The following is a 7,886-nucleotide window of genomic DNA, read 5'->3' as shown; positions in this document are numbered from 1 at the left end:
TATCCACCCATCTATCTCTATATATATTTATCTCTCTCTCTCTATATGTATATATATATATATATATATATATATATAATTTTTTTTCTTTTAAATATATATATATATATATATATATATATATGTATATACATATAGAGAGAGAGAGAGAGATGGAAATACTTTTTTAAACATGTTTTCACCTCATTTTTACCTTCTTTTTTTCTTCTCTCCATGTTTTCCTTCTTTCCTATGCTGCTGCTTCTTATTTTTCTTCTTTTTCAGACCCTATCATTGCACTATTGCTTATTCAATACCACCAGCAGATGGAGACACTATATTACAACATTAGTTGTGAGCAGCAGTTTGTACAAACAAATGCCTCATAGCTGATGTCCTATCCACCTATGCACATAGGCACCACCTATTGTCTATTGCCTGCAGTAGGGGCCCACTGGACTAGCCAGCAAGCAGCTGCAGCAAATAAACAGATAATCTTTCTTTCCAACACTGAAACCTGGTGGTGCATTTAATATATGCTATCAGATAGGGGACATATCAGATATTAAACTGATATAAACAGACACCACATTTGATACCAGCCAAAAGGAAGGATGAGAAGTGATAACTGTGAAAGGGGAGGAACCAACGCTGTCCCCTTCACATGCACCATCATTACTTGTAGGAAGGGAGGCTGGCTGGCAGCCTCCCATACACACTCTGGCTGGGTGGCAGTCACCCACCAGTACACACAGCAGACCCTAAACCCATATCATTATTGCTAAGCAGGAAGATGGGAGTCCATTTCACTCTGATGGACCATTTTTAAATGCAATCCATAACCTGGCTTTGGCAGGAACCCTTCTTACTCCTCCTACTTGCATTTGATACTGGGTTTAGGATCTGCATAGGAAACACACACACACACACACACACATACAAGCACACACTTACCTGTGTTGCCTGCTGACGCCTCCTTGGCTGTCCCCAAACGGTATAAAACCAACAGGCACGGGAAGCTGTAAGGATAGAGGACATACCTGCATCCTATTGGACTCACTTGTCTTGGTTAAATCCAACTTATTTGACAACCTATGGTGCTGCTACTTCTGCTCATGGCAGTGCTGCTTCTGACAAGGCTGTTCTTTGGTGGGCCTAGGCGACATCACAATCTCCATGGTTACATACACAACAAAGGTCAGATGTTGTTTACACCTGGCCATGCCAGTGGTATTGAGTAGCATATCCCAGTGCTAAGGGTCCTGGGTGCAACAATCTTTCAATGGGGAATAGCCGCACTGAGTTTGTCAAGTGCACCCATGTTTGCAACTCCAACAATACACACATATGTATGTATGTATGTATGTATGTGTGTATGTGTGTATGTGTGTATGTGTGTATGTGTGTATGTGTGTATGTGTGTATGTGTGTATGTATGTCTATCTATCTATCTATCTATCCACCCATCTATCTCTATATATATTTAACTCTCTCTCTCTCTCTCTCTCTCTCTCTCTCTATATGTATATTTATATATATCATTTTTTTTTCTTTTAAATATATATATATATATATATATATATGTATATACATATAGAGAGAGAGAGAGAGAGATGGAATTACTTTTTTAAACATGTTTTCACCTCATTTTTACCTTCTCTCCATGTTTTCCTTCTTTCCTCCTTTTTTCCTATGCTGCTGCTTCTTATTTTTCAGACCCTATCATTGCACTATTGCTTATTCAATACCACCAGCAGATGGAGACACTATATTACAACATTAGTTGTGAGCAGCAGTTTGTACAAACAAATGCCTCATAGCTGATGTCCTATCCACCTAGGCACATAGGCACCACCTATTGTCTTTTGCCTGCAGTAGGGGCCAAATGGACTAGCCAGCAAGCAGCTGCAGCAGCAACAAATAAACAGGTAATCTTTCTTTCCAACACTGAAACCTGGTGGTGCACTTAATATATGCTACCAGATAGGGGACATATCAGATATTAAACTGATATAAACAGACACCACATTTGATACCAGCCAAAAGGAAGGATGAGAAGTAATAACTGAAAGATAGGAACCAACTCTGTCCCCTTCACATGCACCATCACTACTTGTAGGAAGGGAGGCTGGCTGGGTGGCAGTCACCCACTAGTACACACAGCAGACCCTAAACCCATATCATTATTGCTAAGCAGGAAGATGGGAGTCCATTTCACTCTGATGGACCATTTTTAAATGCAATCCATAACCTGGCTTTGGCAGGAACCCTTCTTACTCCTCCTACTTGCATTTGATACTGGGTTTGGGATCTGCATAGGAAACACACACACACAGACACACAAGCACACACTTACCTGTGTTGCCTGCTGACGCCTCCTTGGCTGTCCCCAAATGGTATAAAACCAACAGCCACGGGAAGCTGTAAGGATAGAGGACATACCTGCATCCTATTGGACTCACTTGTCTTGGTTAAATCCAGCTTATTTGACAACCTATGGTGCTGCTGCTTCTGCTCATGGCAGTACTGCTTCTGACAAGGCTGTTCTTTGGTGGGCCAAGGCGACATCACAATCTCCATGGTTACATACACAACAAAGGTCAGATGTTGTTTACACCTGGCCATGCCAGTGGTATTGAGTAGCATATCACAGTGCTAAGGGTCCTGGATGCAACAATCTTTCAATGGGGAATAGCTGCACTGAGTTTGTCAAGTGCACCCATGTTTGCAACTCCAACAATACACACATATTTATGTATGTATGTATTTATGTATGTATGTGTGTATGTGTATCTATCTATCTATCTATCTATCCACCCATCTATCTCTATATATATTTATCTCTCTCTCTCTCTCTATATGTATATATATATATATATATATATATATATATATAATTTTTTTTCTTTTAAATATATATATATATATGTATATTCATATAGAGAGAGAGATGGAAATACTTTTTTAAACATGTTTTCACCTCATTTTTACCTTCTTTTTTTTTCTTCTCTCCATGTTTTCCTTCTTTCCTCCTTTTTTCCTATGCTGCTGCATCTTATTTTTCTTCTTTTTCAGACCCTATCATTGCACTATTGCTTATTCAATACCACCAGCAGATGGAGACACTATATTACAACATTAGTTGTGAGCAGCAGTTTGTACAAACAAATGCCTCATAGCTGATGTCCTATCCACCTAGGCACATAGGCACCACCTATTGTCTTTTGCCTGCAGTAGGGGCCCACTGGACTAGCCAGCAAGCAGCTGCAGCAAATAAACAGGTAATCTTTCTTTCCAACACTGAAACCTGGTGGTGCACTTAATATATGCTACCAGATAGGGGACATATCAGATATTAAACTGATATAAACTGACACTACATTTGATACCAGCCAAAAGGAAGGATGAGAAGTGATAACTGTGAAAGGGGAGGAACCAACGCTGTCCCCTTCACATGCACCATCACTATTTGTAGGAAGGGAGGCTGGCTGGCAGCCTCCCATACACACTCTGGCTGGGTGGCAGTCACCCACCAGTACACACAGCAGACCCTAAACCCATATCATTATTGCTAAGCAGGAAGATGGGAGTCCATTTCACTCTGATGGACCATTTTTAAATGCAATCCATAACCTGGCTTTGGCAGGAACCCTTCTTACTCCTCCTACTTGCATTTGAAACTGGGTTTAGGATCTGCATAGGAAACACACACACAAGCACACACTTACCTGTGTTGCCTGCTGACGCCTCCTTGGCTGTCCCTAAATGGTAAAAAACCAACAGCCACGGGAAGCTGTAAGGATAGAGGACATACCTGCATCCTATAGGACTCACTTGTCTTGGTTAAATCCAGCTTATTTGACAACCTATGGTGCTGCTGCTTCTGCTCATGGCAGTGCTGCTTCTCACAAGGCTGTTCTTTGGTGGGCCTAGGCGACATCACAATCTCCATGGTTACATACACAACAAAGGTCAGATGTTGTTTACACCTGGCCATGCCAGTGGTATTGAGTAGCATATCACAGTGCTAAGGGTCCTAGATGCAACAATCTTTCAATGGGGAATAGCCGCACTGAGTTTGTCAAGTGCACCCATGTTTGCAACTCCAACAATACACACATATGTATGTATGTATGTATGTATGTGTATGTGTGTATGTGTATCTATCTATCTATCTATCCACCTATCTATCTCTATATATATTTATCTCTCTCTATATATATATATATGTGTATATATATATATATATATATATATATCTTTTTTTTTTCTTTTAAATATATATATATATATATATATATATATATATATATATACATAGAGAGAGAGAGAGAGAGAGAGAGAGAGAGAGATGGGAATACTTTTTTAAACATGTTTTCACCTCATTTTTACCTTCTTTTCTTTCTTCTCTCCATGTTTTCCTTCTTTCCTCCTTTTTTCCTATGCTGCTGCTTCTTATTTTTCTTCTTTTTCAGACCCTATCATTGCACTATTGCTTATTCAAAACCACCAGCACATGGAGACACTATATTACAACATTAGTTGTGAGCAGCAGTTTGTACAAACAAATGCCTCATAGCTGATGTCCTATCCACCTAGGCACATAGGCACCACCTATTGTCTTTTGCCTGCAGTAGGGGCCCACTGGACTAGCAAGCAAGCAGCTGCAGCAAATAAACAGGTAATCTTTCTTTCCAACACTGTAACCTGGTGGTGCACTTAATATATGCTACCAGATAGGGGACATATCAGATATTAAACTGATATAAACATACACCACATTTGATACCAGCCAAAAGGAAGGATGAGAAGTGATAACTGTGAAAGGGTAGGAACCAACGCTGTCCCTTTCACATGCACCATCACTACTTGTAGGAAGGGAGGCTGGCTGGCAGCCTCCCATACACACTCTGGCTGGGTGGCAGTCACCCACCAGTACACACAGCAGACCCTAAACCCATATCATTATTGCTAAGCAGGAAGATGGGAGTCCATTTCACTCTGATGGACCATTTTTAAATGCAATCCATAACCTGGCTTTGGCAGGAACCCTTCTTACTCCTCCTACTTGCATTTGATACTGGGTTTAGGATCTGCATAGGAAACACACACACACAAGCACACACTTACCTGTGTTGCCTGCTGACGCCTCCTTGGCTGTCCCCAAACGGTATAAAACAAACAGCCACGGGAAGCTGTAAGGATAGAGGACATACCTGCATCCTATTGGACTCACTTGTCTTGGTTAAATCCAGCTTATTTGACAACCTATGGTGCTGGTGCTTCTGCTCATGGCAGTGCTGCTTCTGACAAGGCAGTTCTTTGGTGGGCCTAGGCGACATCACAATCTCCATGGTTACATACACAACAAAGGTCAGATGTTGTGTACACCTGGCCATGCCAGTGGTATTGAGTAGCATATCACAGTGCTAAGGGTCCTGGATGCAACAATCTTTCAATGGGGAATAGCCACACTGAGTTTGTCAAGTGCACCCATGTTTGCAACTCCAACAATACACACATATGTATGTATGTATGTGTATCTATCTATCTATCCACCCATCTATCTCTATATATATTTATCTCTCTCTCTCTCTCTATATATGTATATATATATATATTTTTTTTTTCTTTTAAATATATATATATATATATATATACATATATGTATATACATAGAGAGAGAGAGAGATGGGAATACTTTTTTAAACATGTTTTCACCTCATTTTTACCTTCTTTTTTTTCTTCTCTCCATGTTTTCCTTCTTTCCTCCTTTTTTCCTATGCTGCTGCTTCTTATTTTTCTTCTTTTTAAGACCCTATCATTGCACTATTGCTTATTCAAAACCACCAGCACATGGAGACACTATATTACAACATTAGTTGTGAGCAGCAGTTTGTACAAACAAATGCCTCATAGCTGATGTCCTATCCACCTAGGCACCACCTATTGTCTTTTGCCTGCAGTAGGGGCCCACTGGACTAGCAAGCAAGCAGCTGCAGCAAATAAACAGGTAATCTTTCTTTCCAACACTAAAACCTGGTGGTGCACTTAATATATGCTACCAGATAGAGGACATATCAGATATTAAACTGATATAAACATACACCACATTTGATACCAGCCAAAAGGAAGGATGAGAAGTGCTAACTGTGAAAGGGGAGGAACCAACGCTGTCCCTTTCACATGCACCATCACTACTTGTAGGAAGGGAGGCTGGCTGGCAGCCTCCCATACACACCCTGGCTGGGTGGCAGTCACCCACCAGTACACACAGCAGACCCTAAACCCATATCATTATTGCTAAGCAGGAAGATGGGAGTCTATTTCACTCTGATGGACCATTTTTAAATGCAATCCATAACCTGGCTTTGGCAGGAACCCTTCTTACTCCTCCTACTTGCATTTGATACTGGGTTTAGAATCTGCATAGGAAACACACACACACACACACAAGCACACACTTACCTGTGTTGCATGTTGACGCCTCCTTGGCTGTCCCCAAACGGTATAAAACCAACAGCCACGGGAAGCTGTAAGGATAGAGGACATACCTGCATCCTATTGGACTCACTTGTCTTGGTTAAATCCAGCTTATTTGACAACCTATGGTGCTGCTGCTTCTGCTCATGGCAGTGCTGCTTCTGACAAGGCTGTTCTTTGGTGGGCCTAGGCGACATCACAATCTCCATGGTTACATACACAACAAAGGTCAGATGTTGTTTACACCTGGCCATGCCAGTGGTATTGAGTAGCATATCACAGTGCTAAGGGTCCTGGATGCAACAATCTTTCAATGGGGAATAGCCGCACTGAGTTTGTCAAGTGCACCCATGTTTGCAACTACAACAATACACACATATGTATGTATGTATGTATGTGTATCTATCTATCTATCTATCCACCCATCTATCTCTATATATATTTATCTCTCTCTCTATATATGTATATATATATATAATTTTTTTTTCTTTTAAATATATATATATATATATGTATATACATATAGAGAGAGAGATGGAAATACTTTTTTAAACATGTTTTGACCTCATTTTTACCTTCTTTTTTTTCTTTCCTCCTTTTTTCCTATGCTGCTGCTTCTTATTTTTCTTCTTTTTCAGACCCTATCATTGCACTATTGCTTATTCAATACCACCAGCAGATGGAGACACTATATTACAACATTAGTTGTGAGCAGCAGTTTGTACAAACAAATGCCTCATAGCTGATGTCCTATCCACCTAGGCACAACATATTGTCTTTTGCCTGCAGTAGGGGCCCACTGGACTAGCCAGCAAGCAGCAGCAAATAAACAGGTAATCTTTCTTTCCAACACTGAAACCTGGTGATGCACTTAATATATGCTACCAGATAGGGGACATATCAGATATTAAACTGATATAAACAGACACCACATTTGATACCAGCCAAAAGGAAGGATGAGAAGTGATAACTGTGAAAGGGGAGGAACCAACGCTGTCCCCTTCACATGCACCATCACTACTTGTAGGAAGGGAGGCTGGCTGGCAGCCTCCCATACACACTCTGGCTGGGTGGCAGTCACCCACCAGTACACACAGCAGACCCTAAACCCATATCATTATTGCTAAGCAGGAAGATGGGAGTCCATTTCACTCTGATGGACCATTTTTAAATGCAATCCATAACCTGGCTTTGGCAGGAACCCTTCTTACTCCTCCTACTTGCATTTAATACTGGGTTTAGGATCTGCATAGGAAACACACACACACACACACACACACACACAAGCACACACTTACCTGTGTTGCCTGCTGATGCCTCCTTGGCTGTCCCCAAACGGTATAAAACCAACAGCCACGGGAAGCTGTAAGGATAGAGGACATACCTGCATCCTATTGGACTCACTTGTCTTGGTTAAATCCAGC

At 41.0% G+C, this 7,886-nt stretch overlaps 2 pseudogenes; both read right to left on the bottom strand.

Moving 5' to 3' along the window:
* Positions 1-3,287: 3,287 nt before the first annotated feature.
* LOC130344985 (U2 spliceosomal RNA) lies at positions 3,288-3,390 on the bottom strand (annotated as a pseudogene).
* Positions 3,391-7,251: 3,861 nt separating this feature from the next.
* Positions 7,252-7,425, bottom strand: LOC130344984 (U2 spliceosomal RNA; annotated as a pseudogene).
* Between the last annotated feature and the right edge of the window lie 461 nt (positions 7,426-7,886).

This window comes from Hyla sarda, unplaced genomic scaffold, assembly GCF_029499605.1.
Source record: "Hyla sarda isolate aHylSar1 unplaced genomic scaffold, aHylSar1.hap1 scaffold_74, whole genome shotgun sequence".
In the NCBI taxonomy this organism is placed as follows: domain Eukaryota; kingdom Metazoa; phylum Chordata; class Amphibia; order Anura; family Hylidae; genus Hyla; species Hyla sarda.
Note: the sequence above shows the minus strand (reverse complement) of the source record. Positions and strands in the feature narration are given on the sequence as shown.